At 36.1% G+C, this 23,441-nt stretch overlaps 1 long non-coding RNA gene across 1 annotated transcript in view; it reads left to right on the top strand.

The window, feature by feature from the left end:
• LOC138711553 (uncharacterized) overlaps nucleotides 1-23,045 on the top strand; it is a 138,678-nt gene extending 115,633 nt beyond the window's left edge. The window contains exons 4-5 of the long non-coding RNA XR_011335377.1: nucleotides 17,862-17,945; nucleotides 22,836-23,045. This is a non-coding gene — a long non-coding RNA (uncharacterized lncRNA). The remainder of the gene's footprint in view (nucleotides 1-17,861; nucleotides 17,946-22,835) is intronic.
• The last annotated feature ends 396 nt before the right edge of the window (nucleotides 23,046-23,441 follow it).

Genomic DNA, 23,441 nt, shown 5'->3' with positions numbered 1-23,441 from the left:
ATAATAATTGAATGCAATCACATTCAATTATTATTGACATGCCACGCAATAGATTGCCTAGATTACTTAAACACCACACCCCATCAGGCACAAAGATACCAAGGAAGACCATTGAAGAGACTCCTCGACATCTGATTTGAGATCGGATCAGATCAACAGTGGTCCGAAGGGGCCCGAAGGCTTACACTGTAGCCTGAGGCTTATTGTGTTTACCACTCCTATTCTGTGAATTATTGGGTAGCCGAACGGACGCGCCACAAAAAAAAATGTCCTTATATATTTTACAGAAAATAACATCGTATGATTTTTCATGTAATATCCATGGAAATTGCTTAACCCAATATAACTAGTTGAAAACTACGACACTTTTTCCCTTTCACTTTTATCCTTCGTTGATCCTTGCAGCGATGATGAACATGAGCTGCCTGATCATTAGGGCTATGAAAAGGTTAAAGTTAAAGCTAATGATGATACCGAGTATAGCTGCGGAGGGTGACCACATTCCACCAGCCGCAACTATACTCGGTACCATCACTAGCTTTAACTGCTCCCTTTTCATAGCCCTACTGATCATACTGTGTGTGCGTGCGTGCGTGCGTGTGTGTGTGTGTGTGTGTGTGTGTGTGTGCAGACCTTTTGGTGTCACTTATGAGGTTCAAACCTGTCTTCAGACAGTTGACTAAACAACAATAATAATTTGTTATTACAGTCAAATAATTTGTTAATATTATTGAACTATAGTTGTTTAGTGAACTGTCCGAAGACAGGTCTGAATCTCACAAGTGATACCAAGAAGAGACCACTTATGAGGCAACTAGGCCAGGAGATAATGGGGTAGGGTGGTCAGTTTCGTTCCCCTTCATTGCATACATCGCCGTCTAGCTACATATTACACTAATCGGACTTCAGATGTATACAAACAACTAATGTTCTTCCTCTGACACATATCGTCAAGTGATGACTAAGGTTCGTTTCGCCATACGAAACAACAGATGTAACTGGGAGATTCGTAGGTCATGTTACCGCGGAACATTGCCATATAATAGTATAAGGATGTAGACATACCTGATATTTCACATTTTCAGTTTGTACTAGCTAATTTTTGAGGTCGATAGGAGTTTTTCTATATACAACCATTTTCTAATGAAGGGGAGAAATGTTTAATTGGAAACACTACAACGTGATCATCAAATGTATATTGCATAAAAACCAAAATATAAAGGTCCACTGTAATTCCATAGAATTTTGTGTTTGTTTTAAATTCTGTTTTTAAGTTTTTGTTGTCATATAATTTTTGGAGCTCTTTTGTTACAATAATACTCTGTTGTATAGGCCTAGACTATATTATGTAGAATTATTTCGTATGTCAAACATTTACTGAAAGAATTGTTTGCAGTTGTACACAATTTTATTTATTGTACCTCCATATAAGATACACCAGAGAAACGGAAGTACCTAGCACTTCTTTCCGTAGGTATAGTCACTGCATACCTAAGTTTTGTTTAATGTGACCAAATATTGGGCTTTACTAATGAGGCAACTAAACCAGGAGATAATGAAGTATGGTGGCCAGTTCCTTTCCTTTCCATTGCATACATCGCTGATTAGTAATATTATTCCAGTAATCAGACTTCAGATGTGTACAAACAATTATTGTTCTTCATCTAACACATAGCCTATCGTCAAGTGAGATGTATTGCCTGATAGTAGGTAGGCCTACATATCAGCCAGAACCTCAATCAGAGGTACGCAATAGTTGATAAACTTTAATTGAACTGAAAAAATGATAATCATAGAAAAAGAAACGAGGGCACCATTGCATCGTGTGGGGATTCGCTTATCCAAATGCAATCGATCTGGTTGGCGAGTTGGTATAGCGCTGGCCTTCTATGCCCAAGGTTGCGGGTTCGATCCCGGGCTAGGTCGACGGTATTTAAATGTGCTTAAATGCGACAGGCTCATGTCAGTAGATTTACTGGCATATAAAATAACTCCTGAGGGACAAAATTCCGATACATCCTGCGACGCTGATATAACCTCTGCAGTTGCGAGCGTCGTTAAATAAAACATAGCATTTAGCATTTAGCTTATCCAAATGCAAGAAAGAAAGGAAGGAGCAATGTGAGTTTCGTCACTAACATGTTCACAGCGATGGCTGGCCCTCTCTATGGATTTTAAATAACCATTTTTGGCTTATGTATTAGTTTATCTTTCAAACAATTTAATTATTTTTTAAATGAAGAATCTGTCTCTTCCAATTATTATTTTGAGGGGCGAGACCCCACTATTAATGTCAATGGGGGCAACGCCCCTGGTTTTATGAAAGTTGAGGGGACAGAAAGTGCCTTGTCCTCTCAAATCAGCGCCTATGGAAGATATTATTTTGGAACTTATAATGTTGGTCACCGAGCGGGCTAGCGGTGTGGTAGAGGGCTGGCCTTGCATTCGGGAGGTCCGGAGTTCGATCCTAGTGGCCGATAATCCTGAGGTTTTTCATGGTTTCCTCAGTTATTTCCAGACAAATGCCGGGATTGTACCTCTTGAAAGTCCGGCCATGGACGCCGATCCTTCCCTTAATCCTTTCATATGTATGAGTGAATGATGTGTTATGTCTTAAATGTTTGTGTTGTATCGGAGGTGGCCCTGGCATTGAACTGATCCCTCATCCAGGGAGGCCCTCCATGTCCTTGTGTGGTCAAAAAAGTATGTATGTGATCCAATAGATTAATTCCTCTCCCGGTAGGTCGCGGCCCTGTAAGGCCCGTGTGGCGTGCGTCGTGTAAATGAACCTATAGTCCCGTCGCTCTAATTTCCGGCAGCCAATCGCGTTGCAGGTCGGCTACATTTAAACGTGTGCGTCTTGTGATTCGCTTATGAAGACGTTATTCATTTCTTAACCCCTTTACTCCCACTGTTCCCAAATGGGAACATGCATTATTTACGGCGTAAATGATATGAGAGGACCAATAATCATCTTATTTTGTTTCTTATGTGTCAATAAGTAGGAATATATAAGAAACACCAACATTTTTAATAAAAAATAATTTGGGCAATTCTGAAATATTTATATTCCAATCATTGAAAGTGTCTTGGGATCAAATGGGTTAAGACTCGATAAATACTTAATATAATCGCCCGACATTTTGGCTCTTTCGTTGGCGTTCGCAGAAAGCACACGAAGACGTTATTTGCCGCTCAATTTATTTGCTCAATTACAGTGCATTTGATTTATTATCATAGGAGCTACGACATGATAACGTTTAACGGTGTGGCAAATAGATTCGTCGTATGGTAGCTCAGCAACGAAAGAACAAAAATGGCGAACGATACTACCTACCTAGACTTTATAGAGCCTTCACTTCCTAAGACGTAAGCAAAGAGGAGGAGTCACGCCGGGAATAACAGCGTCGCGACTATAAAAGGGAGAGGTTAAACTAAGGGAAAGAAAGAAAGAATAATGTTGGTCTACAATTAAAATAAAATTAACGGTTAATTCGTTCCATTTAGGCTAGGTTTATTTTTCGTTCAGCATGTCGTTGGCTTACAATATGAAAGAAACATATTTTTAAAGGGGAAAAAGATGCTTTGAAAATCTATATCGTGAGTACACTTACCATGTAAGTCATAATTTATCATCTTGAGCTATAGGTTTTATGTAAGCCGCGGTTATATCAAAGTATGTTCAACAGTGGAGGTCTTTTATAACGCGCCGACATTATAGCGGTGTCGAGTTTGAGTCGACTGCATGAGGATTAATTTGATATAATTATCGCTTGTTGCATTTATTGATATGAAATATCTGCCGTCGCGCCGGTCAAGAACAAAATTTATACTGACTTTAATATTTAGAACCTGACATAGATATTATGTTTGCAAAAAGAAAGAATAGTTTATATTTTTTTCGCTATACAAAGAGGAGAATGGCTACTCGTATTAATGAATTTCATAAAGAATATCATTTTTATACAGCGTGTTCATTAAGTATGGAATATCACTCATAACTTCTTAAATTTTATTTGTGTTATACAAAAGCTGTTGAAGATAAACCATACAATATGATACTAGTGTTCGAGAAAAGTTATTCAGGCATATAGAATGTGACAGTAAACTTTATTTTTTTAAATGGTATTCTATTTTAAGATTTACATATTACGAATCTCCATTAAATTTTATGTATGAATATGTATAAATTTTACTCATTTACTTGTTTCATGGTCATCAAACTTGAGACAAATTTAAGTATGCAAAATCATGTTGAGTAGACCATAAAAACAAAACACTATCATTAACCAAACTTTGCAAGAGATACTGAAAATGAGAATCATTCACAGCCAAACAATGTCTATCACGAAAACAGTCCGTTGTCTTCCTCACAGTTACATGACTGACCTGTTCCATCTCATATTATAATTATTCCATTAGGTCTTCAGTATTTTTCGGTTTATCCCATAGGCCAGTGGTCGTCAGCATTCGCTGGAATGTGCAATGGGTACGCGGTGCCGTCCTGTGTGCAACGGGAGAGATAGAGAGCATACCCGCTAGCAGCTACGAGAGCACTATAGTGCACTGCGTTTTCCGCGGGTAAGAGAGCTAGCCCCAGCGTGCTCTGTGCTGACGACCCCTGCCATAGGCGAAGAGAGAATAGTTTCCTTGGGGGGGGGGGGAGAACCAAAACCATAGAATCCCGATATAACAAGGTTATGGGGGACATTATTTACCTTCTCCCCCCGTTATAGCTTGGCCGTGGTAGAATATATCGGAATATAATCATTTAATAAAGGTATTTATGCTCGATCATGCCGAAATGTAGTAATTATACACCTGGAAGTAGCCCTTTAATGCACCTTATTAAAGTACACCTATTCATTATAGTTCAGTTGTTCAGCCAATGAGAAATCATCATTGTGGCATTATAAAACCGCAAGTATCGATTATTCTCAGATATGCAATCGAAAGACAACTAGCGAAACGTCACGGAGGCTGGAAATCCAATACTGTCGCAGAAGGTTATGTTCTGTTACTATAATAATTAGCGTTAATTGTAAATAATATTCAAATAAATTTAATTTGTCATCTCGTTTTTCAATTCTAAATCAATTTCCAGGTTATATCAAGATTAATGTTCATGTTATTCTCTAGTTTATATCAAGGTCAATGACATTCGTTCCTCGGAAAAAAATCAATACTTTCGCGTCTGCGAACATCTCACAATTTAGAAGGTCAGTTACGCTCCTCACTTCGATAACCATAACATGAATACTTATGAATAATTTCAAGTTAGAAATATGGTCGTGCATAAAATGTCGTATGAAACTTGCCTATAATGATAATTAAGACGCTCGTATAAAAATTATGAAACTCGCTTGCGCTCGTTTCATAAACAAACATACTCGCGTCTTAATTACTACCATTATAGCCTCGTTGCATAATGTACTATTTCGAGGGGCATATCTCTTACAGTGTTACATCCATATCCGCGATGTTTTGGACCGAGTTGTATAGGGCTTGAACTGTAGATCTACTACAAATTTTAATAGAGTGTCATTTAAAACAATCTCCCTATTTTTCTCTCTCATACCCAAACACATGTATAGCTACATCAATAACACTACGTAACGGTGCTAACAGAAACTTTTTTATCTGAAGCTTATTGTAATCTCTAATTATTTTACTTAATCTCTCGTTTTTAAGTTTACACATTATACCAGGATTACTTTTCTTTTTTCTGCATTGTTCTGCAGTATGTCATTCATATTTCTCCAAGTGGCGGCCTGAACATCTGCAGACTTCTAACATTTGATTATAAGCTGTTACAAAAAAAAATTGCAATGCTTCCATTTCTCAAATGAGTATAGAAATTCTTACACATTCAGAAATTTAAACTAAATACAGTAGGCCTATTACAGTCCAGACACATGATCTGAAAACAACAGAAACATAATTATAAAGAAAAGCAAGAAAAATCTTTTGCATTCAATATTTTATAGAAAACAAGAGAGTTCAGACAAGTTTTGGGCGGCAGTGCCCCCCTATGCCCCCCATAACTCCGCCTATGGTTTATCCTGATACACTCTGGACTTTAAATAACTTCAAAGAAATAAATTATACTGTGGTGTGACCAGATTTCTCGAATGTCAAGTACATAAAACGTTTCACGTTAAAAGATGACAAAAAAGACTTTAGTGTTGTTGAACTGAAATATAAATAAAAAAAAAATGAGGTGCACTTATAACCAAGAGATTTTAAAAATGGGGGGTGGGACATCCAATAAGTCTGGGAGTGACTCGGCTATTGTGTACGCTCCCAGCATATAGTGGTTTGCACCGAGGGACTCGTTTTATGGGGAAAAAAAGTATAATCGCCGGTTAATAGTCAGGACAATACAGCAATACGACGACGTACAGTGTATTTAGATAGTCTAGTTGGCCAAAAGTCATTTCTCGAAAACTAATTGCTCAATTTTCATAAAATTTGGTATGCAGCTTCAATTAATGACAGTGAGTAAAGTTTTTAAACAAAATAACAATTCTATAAAAAATAGCAATTATTGTAAAAGAATATTTTTTTTTTCGATTTGAATGAAAAAGTAAATTAATATTCATAATGTGATATGCACCTAAAATTGAAAGAGTAAGAGGAAGGAATCTTCCTATGTAGGCTACCATACTCGTTCAGAAGTAACATGCGTCGCCATCACAATCTGAATCCTCGCTGTCAGTTTCTCGTTCGATAACACCGGGTAATGTAGGCTCGGAGAGTGTTGCTCCTCTTGAAATCGACCGCGATTTTCTCCCCTTAATTTCCATAAGTGTGATATAAGGGTCCGAAGAAATAAGTAGCCTATGGAAAATATCGGTATTTGTGTCTTTCTTGATGTTTTCTCGTGAAGACTTCTCTGAAACGTGTATTATTATTCTTTCTCGTCTTCTGGGCTTCCTCAGATAATATGTAGTTGACCAATAGGTATAATAGTGTGTCCTATGATCTTCTCTCCATAAGGCAAGAGTTTGTGAAGGGTTGCATGAATATGATAGCATTTGTACAGGGACATCATTTTATTTTTACTTCAATTTTTATTGTACTTGAGTTTTTTAATGTACAGGGACATCACTTTATGTTTACCAACATTTTTAACATTAACCTGGCTATACTCGGAAACACTGTTACCCCCTTCCATTACAGGAGTTTGATGTTACTAGTACAATATGTACACAAATCATTTTACTAGCTATAGGAGGAGAGAAAAGTAGTGTATCCATTTATGTTGTAGGGAAATACGATATTACGATTTTCAGTTTGATCATCACTTTTACGGAATTTATCAAAATACAGTAGAGTAGTAACATTTTTTTTCAAAAACTCAACTTTTCAGGCGGCTATGTTCGTTATGTAATGTCTACTTTATTTAGAATATTAATTATTGATGTTATCATACAATATAGAGAGTGCATTTAAATTGAGGGGGTCATAAGTAAAGGGCTGTAAGTGCACTTAAGTTACTTTTGAGAAAATGGGGTTTAAATATTTAAGCTTTCGTATAATCGGTGAAATTTTTTATTTAAATTTTAATGTGTGATGCGATTAAAATATCCCTTTGCCAATAAAATTTTAGATACTTTTGCTTACACTGGATGCACTTAACTCATGTTATTACAAATGTCACTAGCATTCCTTTGCTTCTAGCCACCTCAATTCAAAAAAGGCTAATCTGAATTTTTAAACAAGTTGCTGAAAATGGTTGCCGTTCATTACAATGCAGGCTTCAATTCAGTACGCATATTATTAAAAACATTTTGAAGCATATTCTCTGAAATTTAATTTATCGTTTCTTGAATATAATTTTTTAGTACGATATTATTAATATAGGTTCTTTCTTCTATAGAAAACGCAACCATATTTATGAAACACACTATACACTGCAGTGTTTACTCCACTGCTTGAAGACTTCGACTGCAACAGCGGCCGTAAGTTTGTGTGTCTGACGGGAGCAAGGACATTAGTGAAGGGGTGAGAGTGAAGTACATTCAGAAATGCAGGTACAATAAAAATGCAAGTAAAAATAAAATGATGTCCCTGTACTTCACTCCCACCCCTTCTACTAAAGAAGTTTAACCGTCCTCCACACAGATCCAAGACCGCATAAACAGTCATAGTAGCCTTACGGTCATAGTAAACAGTACGTTCCAAAAATATATTCGTGTTTTCCTGTGACGAAAGAGCTTTCAATATTGCATCACTCTCCATTTGCCTACGTCGCATCCCGGTTTCCCCCACCTGCTTCTATTCGCCTCTCTGTAAATGCGAGTGGCTGGGCTGTCTTAGCTCTTTACTGAGAACATTAATTTCTGTTAGGAATTGGACGTCTACGTAATATTATATCCATACAATTGTTTAAAATAACTTACATAAAAGGGCCTCGTTAAGTAATTAACTGTCACGTGACTTCCTCCCTTTCTACGATGCTGCGACGTAACCACTTGGACGGACAGTAGATAGCATGTCTGAGTAATTTTATCTTTTCGGATCGAGCAGAAGTGAAGATTGAATTTACAGTACGTAAGGTACTCTTTTATAGAGTAGGTACAGAATTATTTCAACATGAGTTACTGATACGAAGTACGAACCTGGTAATTGGAATTACGTACAATAGTCTATAGCGCGATAATATGCACATTAGAACTAAAGTCTGTATCGAAATGAAGGGCCACCATTTTCAAAATTGTGTTTAAATATCCATATTATGATTATTTTTCAATTTAACTTCATTCTCTATAGTGTACGCTAATGTGATGTAGACAGTATAATATACACTGCATAATGAATACGTCCACATGGACAGCTCAGTTCGTGAGTAAAAACACATTGTTAATACTGCACTGTATTTTGATTAAACAAAACCTAATAAAAATTATCAAACTCAAAATCGCGATATTTCCTAGTTTACGTAAATGGATGAACTACTTTGTTTGTATATTACGCCAGTATCATCGAACTCCAGTCGTGGAAGGGGGTAGCAAACGGTGTTTCCGGTTCTTAATCGTTGATCCAAAGGTATAGCCAGGTTAATATTAGAAATGTTAGTAAAAATAAAATGATGTCCCTGTACAAGTGTAGACATATGTTTACATTTGATATAGGACCCTCACAAGAGAACGAAGGTTGCATTTCTCCGAAAAAGTAATTTACCACTTCGATATTATATTTTGTAGAGTGTTATAAACACGCCTATCCAAGAACTGAGCATTAAAGACAGGATTGTGAAATATGATTTTGCCCGGCTAGCTGCTTGGACTGTTCGACAGCGTGCAACGTTCATTGTTAATCTCCCTCCCAAACCACTAACAAAAGTGGTAGAGTAGAGTTGTCTGGAGAAAAAGTAGGCTAGTGTAATCTACCACTTACTATCATAATGTAAACCGGCCTAGGCTGCGTACCAGCTTCGCAATGACGTAGCGAGGCTTATGATATGGAATGAAATTTTCGAGAGGGGGGCACTATGATCCAGCACTGCTACCTTTCACGATCTATTGTGCTAACCCTCACGCTTTGGTGCATTCTCAAACCCACACCGGTTGACTACACTAAGGTTCGCTGCGTATCCAAGTTTCGAGCAGGTCATTCCAGATCTGACGGGGACTCGAACCCGGACCGCCTGCGTAACAGGCTGAAGATCTGACTACTCATCCACCGCAGTGGGAGAAGAGGCTTATGGGTTCTCACGCTGCGAATTCGTGTGCATCAGTAGCTGAACGCATGTTGTGACCAATGGATCTCGCCGTCTGTTTGCTACTTTTGGAAGAGGAAGCTAATGATGAAGAAGAAATTAGACAAAATTGGAGAATGCTATGTTTGCAGTGAAAGGCCTGCTCTTGGGCAGAAAATAATGAATGTATGGTTACTGTTTTACTGCTAGATGCAAGGTTATTTACGACCAGAAGACCGTCTTTGCTACTCCACGTATTTAAATTCTGTTTTTTTTTTTATTATCCTGAATACTTTATTATTTTCTTCATAATCTGTTCTTGTGAACCCTTATATTGACCTCCAATACTTTGCGTATATTATATTCCGTTCTCCGCAATCTATCGTTGAACAGTCAAGTAGAATAGCTGTTTGTAACGACCCCAACGAGTAGGCTGTACTTCTCACCCCGTCTTTTTCTCACCTGAAGACGTAGATAGAACCAAATCTTCGAAACGTTGTGAATTCATTTAAAATGGAACAATGGAAAAAAAGTCTAATCTACACCTCTTCTTTACAATGCATCATTGTTTCTTTATCTTTTAAATAAAAAACTATTTAAAGAAGCCTCGCACAAATCTGTCAGGACGAATCGGTCCGAGGCGACGCTGCAAGGTCTCTGGTAGGTTACACAGAGAGTGTACGTCGCAGCTGTAGAAATCACTCGCCGTAGGCTAGCGGTGACCAAAGCGGGTGTACTTTAGATCTTTTCCCTAGAAGGATAAAATTATTAAGTTTTATATCAATTTTAATCTTCTTAATGTTTAGATGAGGGTAACTATTTATTAGTTGTTCATTTAATAATAATATTGTAGAAAAACTGATTCAATATTATGTGCCAACGAACTGTTAAACGCCAGGAATTGACATGTCTTAAATCATAGCCAGGAAGAGAAAGATGATATAAATAAATGTGAGGAAATCAGCTACCTAACGGGGTTTGAAATATCTCGTGCACTAAAGGCTTTTAATAGAGCAGAATTTCTCAAAAGAGTAATGATTGCAATAGCTTAAATGACCTGACCATAGGAAGCTTTTAATTTTGAAAAACTACGAATTTCTCGACCAAGTATCGAGAGAAGAATTTAGAAAATTCCTGATTATATTCAAGAGGAAGATTAAAAAAAGGAGCAAGAAAAATCGTATATTATTCACTGGCTCTTGATGGCAGCAGTGACATTACTGATACAGCAAAGCTTGAGATTTTTATCCGCGGGATTGATCAAGATGTTAGTAAAGGAACCACCACTGATTGTAGTTTTCATGCCAAGTACCTTAGCTTCGTCTCCTTACTTAATAGGTTGTCTGTCGCATGTAATCACTGCAGCTCGAGTTTTGGTCACCGCTGCCATAGGCGGAGATGGAACGATTTCCTTGGAGGGGGCACAATAGGACGATAAAATAAGCTAATTCATAGTTATTACTAGGGACTGTACTTTTTTCCACAGAGCTACAAGATTAAGTATTACTGAAATACACCCACAAAACGCAAAAAATGGTGAAAAATTAGAATTTTCAAAATATAACTATTTTGATAGAGAATTTTCTCCTCTTTAATTTGATATAAGAATTTTCGATTTATGCCTTATGGTTTTTCATATAAGTCCCATTTTCAAAAATTCTGCGTCATCAGCCACGGTCACTTACACGAAGATCACTCCAAAAGTAATGTACAACATTTTTTTAAATTTATTTTTTATTCTAAACCTTTGCAATTTATGGAGGTCATAGATACATCCTTCCCCCTTGTATTCAAATTTAAGTCGTTCCCTCGTGCACGCTACTAAAGAGTGGCTCAGATGTGTTGGTCCAGACTTTTATCGTGCAGGTATACAGGACCTCATTCCAAGGTGGCGTAAGGCAGATGAGTGGTGCCGGGATTATGTGGAAAAGTGACGTATTCTTCCTGAAGGATGTATCTACATTATATGAAAATAGCAAATCTATAGGATAAAAATGTAATTTTTAAATAAATATTGTGGATTACTTTTGGAGTGATCCTCGTAGCTGTCAATCCCCTCGTCCAGCATTGCTTGTAAAATAAACTTCTTTCTAGTCCCAAAATAGATGCATAGATATCAGGGCATGATCATTAGATTGAAAACACGTTTTTACATAATGAAGTAATTTATAATCTTTCACTGTTAGTCACAAAACTGTAAATGTGTGTGTCAGTGATGTTGTACGCCATTTTAATAAGAGTCCAAAAGTAGAAATTAAAATTCTGAGGAGGATGGACATAAACCCTGGGACAAGCACCATCGCAGGATTTGTTGTATCAATGAAAAATAAGGACAAAAATGCCAAAAAAAAAACATTTATCACCTGAAGGTAAAACAAGGAAGAAGTATTTGAGAGGCAGAAAGAAGCTGAAACTGGACCGACATGAAGCTGCTTAAGGGGTGACATATGATAATGGAGTCTTCTAGGCTCTGAAAGTTTGTGGCTCATTTCCTGTAAATAGTAATTTTAGAATATTTAATTCTTTTAAACATGATATCTCAGCCAAATATGCTGATACCAAGAAGATATTGGTGTCATTTTGAAGCTTGAACTGTCTCCTAGTGCCTGACAATGAGTAAAATAACGTTAATATTAGTTAATAATTATCTATGAATTTTTTACATGATTTATGCAACATAAAATAATATATTAGTATAAGTTACATATATGGTAATATTTAATTAATGTAAATGAAAATAAAAAATAGCTCTATGTCAGGCACTAAAGAATAGTTTTAGCTATAAAACAGTGAAAAAATGTCTCTATCTTAAAAACTGCATGAGCTATCATGTTTCAAGTTGCATGTAAAAATTATTAACAAAATAATTTTATAAACAATTTAGATACAATTTCAAGGGATCTGTTCACTTCATTCTCTTTCTGGTACCATTCTCAATTGCATAAAAATTTTACAGAGCAAAATTATGCAAAACAAAATTGTTTGTATGTGAAGGTGTGCAGATACCTTAAGTCGACGACGAGAGTGAATCTCGCAAGCGAAGTGTTTGACTGATTGCTTATCGCATTTCTGTTTGGTGAAGTTGGGCAGAACAAAACGTGGACCATTTTAATAGTTACACTAATATTTACACTATGTACACTAAAATACGCTATTTTTACTATTTATACTGTAATGAAGATTGTAGATCGACATTGATCAACATGATTTACAGTATTAAGCTCATGTGCAGTGTTGCGTATTTTAATGAAAGGTATTTTATTTCATAATACTATAGCCTACTTATTTTGTAAATAGTATATAATAATGTAAATATATTCAATTGATGTAAGCCTACATTCTTTATGATAATGTAAATATAAAAATAGCTTATTCTAGTTTACAAAGTGTAAAGAAGCCGTCAGACATGACTACATTAAAAGCTGATTGTCAAAAAGAGTGCTTTCGTTTCTAGAATATGATCTGTCTTCAAATATTACTTTTATAGAATATGATTTTTATTTTTAATATAGCCTAACAATTTTTCTTCATTATGCTAATCATTCCTTTGGTCCAAATTGTCTTATTTAACTCTAAATTGTAACTGTTTAACTCTTAGAATTACTTGTAACAAAACACATCTACATTTTGTTCTTATTGTCATTATTATTATTATTATTATTATTATTATTATTATTATTATTATTATTTCATTGTTTTCCATATTGTTGTTATTCATATTTGCTATGTACCTATTTTTATATTAAATCCAGACTTTGAGGTGGGCAGGGCATGTAGCTCGTATGGGCGAATCGAGAAATGCATATAGAGTGTTAGTTAGGAGGCAGGAGGGAAAAAGACCTTTGGGGAGACCGAGACGTGGATGGGAGGATAATATTAAAATGGATTTGAGGGAGGTGGGATATGATGATAGAGACTGGATTAATCTTGCACAGGATAGGGGCTGATAGCGGGCTTATGTGAGGGCGGCAATAAACCTGCGGGTTCCTTAAAAGCCATTTGTAAATAAGTAAGTAAACCCAACCATGGAGTGGGCCATTTTAGTCCCACTCTATGCCGGTCCCAAGGCAGAAAATGGGGAGGGTGAATGGCTGGTCATTGAGTCTCGATGGAGGTCCCTATGCCGAGCAAGGGCCTCTACTAAATATCGAGAAATGTTCAAGTTGGCAGGTTTCACCTGCCTACACGACTAGCAAATCCTAGCCCCATAAGGGGAAGGGTGAGAGCGAGTATCTGGCGCTTTAAAAAGAGACTTACTCGGCTAAGGAAAGGTAACCCTAACAGAAGGTTCCCTGGCCCTCCAGGATGGGGGTGACCGAGGGGCTAGCGACCCCTCGTCGTAAAAAGAACCATGCTACGAAACCTCAAGATTCTTGAGGTCTCAGCCATGAGATGTAACGCCATGGAAGAAGAAGAAGAAGAAGAAGAAGAAGAAAGTATATATTTTTATATTGGTTGATTGGAAGAAAAGATCTTATGGCCTTAACTCTACCAGTAAAAATAAATCAATTGAATAGATTAGTAAATAATTTAAATTGTAGGAAAAGTCATGTAGTATCAGTCTTTATCAACAGTAAAAACCACCGGCGTGGCTCAGTCGGTTAAGGCGTTTGCCTGCCGGTCTGAAGTTGCGCTCGGGCGCGGGTTCGATCCACGCTTGGGCTGATTACCTGGTTGGGTTTTTTCCGAGGTTTTCCCCAACCGTAAGATGAATGCCAGGTAACTATGGCGAATCCTCGGCCTCATCTCGCTATCACCAATCTTATCGACGCTAAATAACCTCGTAGTTGATACAGCGTCGTTAAATAATCAACTAAAATAAAATCAACAATTATCTGACTAGAGAAAAATCAAAACTCGAGTGGGATTTAATTGACTATTACACGATTAGAAGAAATAAACTACTCTACTTACTTACTTACTTACTGGCTTTTAAAGAACCCGGAGGTTCATTGCCGCCCTCACATAAGCCCGCCATTGGTCCCTATCCTGAGCAAGATTAATTCATTCTCTATCATCATATCCCACCTCCCTCAAATCCATTTTAATATTATCATCCCACCTACGTCTCGGCCTCCCTAAAGGTCTTTTTCCCTCCGGTCTCTAATACAATACAAAATATTGACTTACTAAAATTCTATTTCACCAATGTTAGCTTCAAAACGTTTGAGCGAAACCGCCATTTTCAGTTCACTATCTATGCGGTAAACAAATGACGAAAGCAAAGCATGTTTTATAATACCGTAAAGAATTTGTAGTTTGAAATGTTGGCAAAGAAAGAAACATATGGTAGGAAGGTGATAAAACAGAAGAAAGTATATGAAGATTAGAAGAAGTAAAGCACTCTAAAAGGAATAGCACCAGGAATCAAATTATTTGTCTCGTAGGAGTTTTCGTAAAGATGGTACGTTTATCTGATCACAGGAGTCAATATTTGCCAATCCAAGTTTATCCAGACTTGCTTGTATTTCATTGGTCAAATCACGTGTATTTGAAACATATATGTTGTTTGTCTTTGCAAGCAATTTGAAACCGTTGATAAACTCTAGAAAAGCTTCCCAGCTTGCTTTATAAAGACGAAGTCCTTTGTATTTCTTAGGCGAGTAAAGCATATTGTCTGACGTGTCGGATGGAAGATTTAAATTTCTTTTACTGTAGTTCTGATCGAAATCCAGTCATGCGGACAGAGGCAATACGGTCAAGTGAGCGATGCTCCATTTAAAATAATGAAAAGAATAAAAATCCGAACGCGGCGTACGGATCAATTCCGGTAAGTTGGTGCATACCTTTAAAAATACGTTTTAAATATAAAAACGACAATATTTAAATCCCCTTGCTGCCGGTTGACTACATATAACATCGAAAGTTCTCAACCAGAGCCTCTCAACCCAAGTACTACAATTTTCTTCTTACCTACATCAGCGAATATACTCTATGCTGCCTACATCTTCTACTCACTGATGCTAGTTCCATTTTTTCAATCTCTATGAAATTGCGTTCATCGCTCTACATAGCAACCGATAACAACGCCGTCTTCAGCAATGAAAATTACGTATTGGATCGCCATTATGATATATGATTTCGTTTAAATCAAGCAAAGATAGCGGTTTATGGAGAATATGTGTGTTCAGGAGCTCGGTTCGATTCCCATGGGACAACCAGGATGGACCTCTTCCCACTGAGGTAAGTTTTCTAAGTTATATTAAGATTCCTGATTGAAAACTGCAACAATAAGTAGGGAATGAAAACATTTACGTTTTGTAGTGTCAATCGCGATTCTAGGAATAAATGTGTATATTAAGGGCTGATAAGTAAGCCTCGCCTGGACAGGTATATTTAAAAACACTACCGAACACGCGCGATGCAATTTAAAAATTACTGATGACAATGAGGTTTTTGGTTTTAATACATTAGTACATTGTTTTATGACTATCTTATCAATAAATGCAAACCAAATAAATCGTATAATGCAGCGTTTCTGAAAGTTTGGAATTCTGTGAATCGTAAATTGTATTTAAATAGTATTTTAAATTTGGAGAATAGTGGAAAATGTATGCAAAGCCACAAAAATACGAATCAATAAAGACATTAAACATCACCAATAATCCAAAAATATTTATATTCAATCATACAACTTATTTTAATGTAAATAAAATAGGCCTAATTATAATTTAAAAGGTAATACAAGTGACATACGCATTTGATTAACAATGTTCATATATATATATATATATATATATATATATATATATATATATATATATATTTTAACGTAATGTGATATCGTTACTTAACTTAATTTCGATTAAATATGCATTTTTGAAATTTTGATTTTAATTGGTACACTTAAGTGTTTTTAAATGTATTTTTTTATTGACATCAACAATCTATACTTCAATATTATGTAAAAATCTTCACTACAATTTTAATGCAGTGTATTTTTCAAAAGAAATATCAGTGTCTGAAGATGCCATACTGAATGGCGAAAACGTTAACAATTTTAAAATATAATGTAAATTTATAATTGAAGAGTCCACTGCAAGAATGATGGATGTCATTTGGAGTACATTTTTCAGGAGAAGCAATTGAAAGTTTGAAATGCTTAGCGCTCAAAGCTTAACTGTGATTTTCCGATCATTACTGGACAACGACTATCAGTGTTAATGCCATATAACTCTCTATGTACATTCTATATGTCTTAAGCTATGCAATGACAGTCTTGGTTCATTTCCGACAAGAAAGTGACATCCATCATTCTTGCAGTGAACTCTTTAATTTTATAATTTACATTAAAATAAGTTCTATGATTGAATACCATTCGTTTTGAATTCATACTGCACTTATTGGAATTTTAAAAAATGAACTCAAAATCACCAATAATAATTATTATTATTACATAATAGTAATTATTATAAAATAGGCCTAAGATATTAACTATTACTATATTTATTTATTATTAATATCATTAATATTATTAAAGATTTAAAAATGAATATAATATTTATCAGTTTCATATCTGGATTCTATACGTATTTATTCTGAAAACAAATTACCGAAATAGGCTATATGCAGACGCAGAAATGAGGCTACAGGTTTCCGCCCTAAAACCAAATGATTATACAACATTTTGTAGCCATGTATAAATGGAACATATTCATCACACCGAACAAAACAATTAAGTACTAGATTGTATATCATTATGCGTGTTAACTATTAGATACTATTAAAATATATTAACATTTGCATCGTAAGGATTATTTTGTTTTCTTTATTATTTTAAAGATTTTATAAAAGTTCATAGTAGGCTTACTGAGGCGTGTCTCAAAGCTCAAGTCTATACTACATGTTAGTGGCTAGCAACTAGCTGACTTGTAAACTATACACAGGGTTTCCAGATTTTAAATCTACCAAGGAGGGACATCCTTTTTCATCATATAGGCCAGTGGTGGGCAAAATGAACGCAACCCACAAGACAGGATTTAAATGGCAACTACATACTGTGGGAGGGGTTGCTCTCTACAGTGCAGTGACGGATTTACAGACAGTTGCGCCACTACCTACCATATGTAATTAGAAGAGTTCATTCACGTGATATTTAGTCATTTTTCAAAGCAATTTCCTCGAAATTGGGATTTATATCTGTGTATGCTATTTTCAGTTGCGCAAGGAGATGAGCATCGCTTAAGCGGGATGTGTGGCTGGACTTCATAAACTTCATTTTAGAAAACAGCTATTCGCACTGGTAAGTTGATGAATACATACCGGCATTTTCCATAACTATGGTCCTGGAACACAACTATGGTTCACGATACAACCATTCAAAGATCATTGTAGAAGTAACATACAGTATATAGTTCGTAGATAGTTGCAGTGACTTGAATTCAATATAGATAAACGAGGTACTACGCTATGGAGTACAAAATTTGAATAGTTGCATCGTGGACAATAGTTATGTTCCAGGACCATAGTTATTGGAAATGACGGTACTCATTATTTTTGAAGCAAACTGTCTAACTAGTAGATATGTAGTACTGGACATCTTTTAAAAAATTTTAACCCCCAGCAGACCTTCATATTCTGCTTTCAAGAGGCTATCATTCTGCAAAATCAGTACCTCTAACTGCAATTCTGGGATAAGATTTTCAATTTAAACATGAAAAGGAGTGGCAAAAATATTGAAATCTTTCCCCATCCCTTGAAAATCATCGAATCTGTGTTCATTGAACTCGCATAACAGGTGATCTATTATAAGAATTACATATTTAAGTTCGCGTCCTGAATATTTGTAACTGATCCTAAACATGAGAAATGAAAGAACTGCCTTTCTTGTAAATGTGATATCCTCTCGATTCATATGATTCTGCGAAAGACATTGTATCACTAATGAAGCTCCGAATTCATATTCATATTCTTTATTTGCCTGTAAGTACAAGAATACAAGAGGCCTCGTCAATTTAATAATATGAAAAACAATATGTCAATATTTAAAATATTAAAAGAGTAAAAATAATAAAATTTATAGCTAAAATACTACATCGTTTTCCAAAAATTCATTCATACTATAAAAGGGATTATTTTGTAGCCATCTCTTAAGCTGAAGTTTAAATTGTGTTTCATTAAGTGCCTTTATATTTGTTGGTATCTTACTATATACTTTTAATGCAGTAATTATATAGCTTGATTGTGTTTTTTGCAACCTGACATGTGGTACGTTTAATTGATCATTATTTCTGGTTTCATAGCGATGCAGATCAGCTATACTTGTATAATTAGTAATATTCTTGTTTACGTACATTAAAAGTTCAAAAATATATAGATTGTAGATTGTCATAATCTTTTCATTTTTGAAAAGAGATCTACATGATAGTCTGGGTGGTGACATTTTTAAAATACGAACTGCCTTTTTCTGCAGTAACAAAATGCAGCAATCCAGTATAATCCGCCACGTACACGCGCAGTATTTTCATGGATTGGGAGAAGGGGAAGGTAGGGGGTAAGTTTGATGCTTCGCTGAGGTCTGACATCACTGCGGCAATGCCGCAGGAATGCCCGCCATTAATATAGGCTTATGTTTTGTCTTAAACAGTCAATGACGGAAGTAGCCACGAGTGGGGCTACTTCCGTCATTGACTATTAGCAGAATGTGGTGCCCACAAGTGACGAGGTAACACGTTAAAGTACAGAGTGTCCAACATGCCCGACTGTCCAACAGACCCTAGTTTACCCTATGGGCAGAATAGACATTTTCATGTTTGTATATAAGTAAAACAAAATAAAATAAAAAATTATCCCGCCGCTGAAGAAAGTAATATAAATCTCAAAAATGCAATTGAAATAAAACACATTTGTGGATAAATTACAGTTTTCCAAGTACAAAACATCTGGCCGTAAGTTACATCATGTTTGTCTGGCGTCTTTCTGAAGGGCTTGTGGCAATAATGTTATGCCAAATTAACTTGAGGACTTAATAATAGTTCTGTCTGGCTTCACATGTGACAAAATATTTAAATTTCAATATTTATTAATAGATAACATTGACATAAAATTTATTGATATACTTAAATTCATATTTAGTTTGTGTCTTAGCATATTGCTGCTCCAAACCATAATTTGACATAAAGTATACATTTTTAGAGCTTCTCACATATCTATCACTCGACTTCAGTATTTTCAACAAACTTTTTAAATTCTCTGTGCCATGCATTTCTGATGATTGTCTCTTTTCAAATGTTTAAAAATATCATATTTACCACTGAATCCGTTGTTACAAACCTTGCACTTGCCAAAATATTCATTTTTTCAATATGCGAACCTACATAATTAAGAATCGAAGCGGGACTCGGGACTTTTACATGAAAATCGGGACATGTCCCGCCAAATCGGGACATCTGGCAACCCTGAGTCTATACACTAGAGAGATTTGAATATATGTGCTGGAATCATGGCTTTCTTCATAGACTATTCACAGTACAGTGAAACCTCTCCTTACGGACACCCCCAAGATACGGACACTCCTCATATACGGACAGATTTTTATGTCCCGACTAAAATAATATAGAAATAATGATAAATTTAACTCTCGTTTACGCACACTCTCAAACACGGACACGGACAGCTGTTTCACAGTCCTAAAGCTTGTTTTACCTCCTGACTGCGGACAGAACTTGGATTTCAAGATCTAATGTGTTACAAAAATGGAAAATTAGTACAGAAATTCCTTAACATGAAAGAAGACAATAAGGGTCTCGTAGGCTACCACTAGCCCAGCCGGCTACCCCTTGTTAGCTGGAAGCAGGTGGATAAACAAACTGTCTGATGAGTCCAAGGTTTCCGTGATCGTGAAATTGTATTCAACACATGAGAGGGTTAGTAGGATTATTCTCTTCACTTCAATCAGTTGTTCTGTTTCTAGAGATATGGCACCTTAACGTACAGGTTGAGTTGAAAACTGTAAATTACAGTACTGCATAACTGTAGACGTAGAATAAAATTGCATGGCACAGTACTGTATTTTCCTCTTTCGGTATTATCTACTGTAGTTCAAAGTCCCAAAGAATTTACTATAGTACTGTATGCTGTTTCTATCTGATGCTTTTCCAATTCACTGCGGGCTAAAGCAGGGAGATGCACTATCACCTTTACTTTTTAACTTCGTTCTAGAATATGCCATTAGGAAAGTTCAGGATAACAGGCAGGGTTTGGAATTGAACGGGTTACATCAGCTTCTTGTCTATGCAGATGACGTGAATATGTTAGGAAAAAATACACAAACGATTAGGGAAAACACGGAAATTTTACTTGAAGCAAGTAAAGCGATCGGTTTGGAAGTAAATCCCGAAAAGACAAAGTAAGATGATTATGTCTCGTGACCAGAATATTGTACGAAATGGAGATATAAAAATTGGAGATTTATCCTTCGAAGAGGCGGAAAATTTCAAATACCTTGGAGCAACAGTAACAAATATAAATGACACTCGGGAGCAAATTAAACGCAGAATAAATATGGGAAATGCGTGTTATTATTCGGTTGAGAAGCTCTTATCGTCCAGTCTGCTGTCCAAAAATCTTAAAGTTAGAATTTATAAAACAGTTATATTACCGCTTCTTCTGTATGGTTGTGAAACTTGGACTCTCACTCTGAGAGAGGAACATAGGTTAAGGGTGTTTGAGAATAAGGTGCCTAGGAAAATATTTGGGGCTAAGCGGGATGAAGTTACAGGAGAATGGAGAAAGTTACACAACACAGAACTGCACGCATTGTATTCTTCACCTAACATAATTAGGAACTTAAAATCCAGACGTTTGAGATGGGCACGGCATGTAGCACGTATGGGCGAATCCAGAAATGCATATAGAGTGTTAGTTGGGAGACCGGAGGGAAAAAGACCTTTAGGGAGGCCGAGACGTAGATGGGAGGATAATATTAAACTGGATTTGAGGGAGGTGGGGTGTGATGATAGAGACTGGATTAATCTTGCACAGGATAGAGACCGATGGCGGGTTTATGTGAGGGCGGCAATGAACCTTCGGGTTCCTTAAAAGCCATTTGTAAGTAAGTAAGTATTGTATACTGTATTTAAAATTAAACTACAGTAATGCATTTCATTTAAAGCGTGAAAGGATACATAATGCATAGGCCTATTATAAATTTACTGTTAGATTGATGAGCCTCCCTCCATAATAAAGGGCACCTCTCACATGCGGACAGATTGTTACGTCCCTTCGATATTCGTAAATGAGAGGTTTCACTGTATTATCACAGTCTAGTATATACAGTCACGAAGCTCAATAGGCCTACGTAGTAATTATACATCCATAGATAGTTGCTAACCACTAGGATCGCTAATATCGCGAAATAGTATCGGCACAGTCTATTGTTCCTAGTGCCCTCACAACACAAGCTTCGTGACTGTATATACTAGATTGTGGTATCGAGAAGGACCCAACAACTTAGAAATCTGGAGCATCGAATAATGGAAGTGGTGCAAGATATTCCTAAAACTGGTTAAATCATTCCTTAAATGGTTTCTATGATCGACTGACACATTGTCAAGCAGCTGAGGGATACCAATTTGATCACATAATTTAGAAGGTGAGCTAGATTTGTTTTGTTTTTGTTAAGGAAGGAATATTTTATTATTTTAATATTCGAGACACTTTTCTGTTTTCCTTGACTTAGAAACACTGAATTTGTACAGAAGTATCAAGTGTGGGTACTTTTTGAAAAGCTCTTAATGAGCACTATTAAAAAATTACAAAATATATTGGGTGTTCCATTTAAAATAATAGTTGGAGTTGGAGGTACTTCCGGTTAAACCGGAAGTAGAAAAAACTCAGTAATATCATTATTGAGATCTTAGTATATGGTTATCCTCACATACCAAGTTTCATATCACTGAATCGTATGCTTCAAAAGTTATTTAGATGGTACGGGACTTTTAACTAACCCAGCATAATAGTTTTGTAGTATTTTGCCTGCCTTAACAATGTATGGAGCAACACATTTTCATACCGAACAGCACTAGGCCTTAAAAGAGACATAGATTTGTGAAAGAGAGTTTCAATTGAAAAGTGGTCTACTTTTTGGAGAAGCTATGTAGTTAATAAAAATGTCTCCCATGCTTTGTTACAGTGGTCATCAACTCGATGCCCTGTGACGTCATCTCAGCCAGCTCTGAAGCCCGCTGCGCTCGTGTTTCGCTGCCGCGGGCACAGCGGGGGCTTGCGATGGTGGCTGCTTTTTCGTGATAATAAATATTTCTCATACTGATCAAATTAAACTTAAAGTAATGTGAATAATGCCTAATACTAGTATTTACATTTATGTTAAGTTAGGGATGAAATGAAAGCTGAATAAAACTAAATACTGTACTGCATTTTAAATTTCTACTTTTTCTTTTCATTTTCTTAATGCATGACCATTAGTAAGAATATTTCCTGATCTTCTGTAATGCTAATTTTACGACATTTTTAGCCTCTTTGCTGCGTACTGATTGCTCAATATTATACACTATGATCTGGCCAGTGCATGAACTGAGAAAATTTTGTAGATTGTAGTCAAATGAATTAGCTAGTTCTGTGATGGGATTTACTTATTTTCATTAAAGAAAACTATGTTCGTATATGAATGTGGATCCGAACATGCACAGTCTGTCGAAAGATGCTGATGAAGCCTGAGAAATCTGACTAATGGAAAATGTGAATAAAAATCACACAGACTTTTTCCTGCTTTTATACA

This window comes from Periplaneta americana, chromosome 13 (genome assembly GCF_040183065.1).
Source record: "Periplaneta americana isolate PAMFEO1 chromosome 13, P.americana_PAMFEO1_priV1, whole genome shotgun sequence".
NCBI lineage: Eukaryota > Metazoa > Arthropoda > Insecta > Blattodea > Blattidae > Periplaneta > Periplaneta americana.
This window is presented reverse-complemented; position numbering and strand designations above follow the sequence as displayed.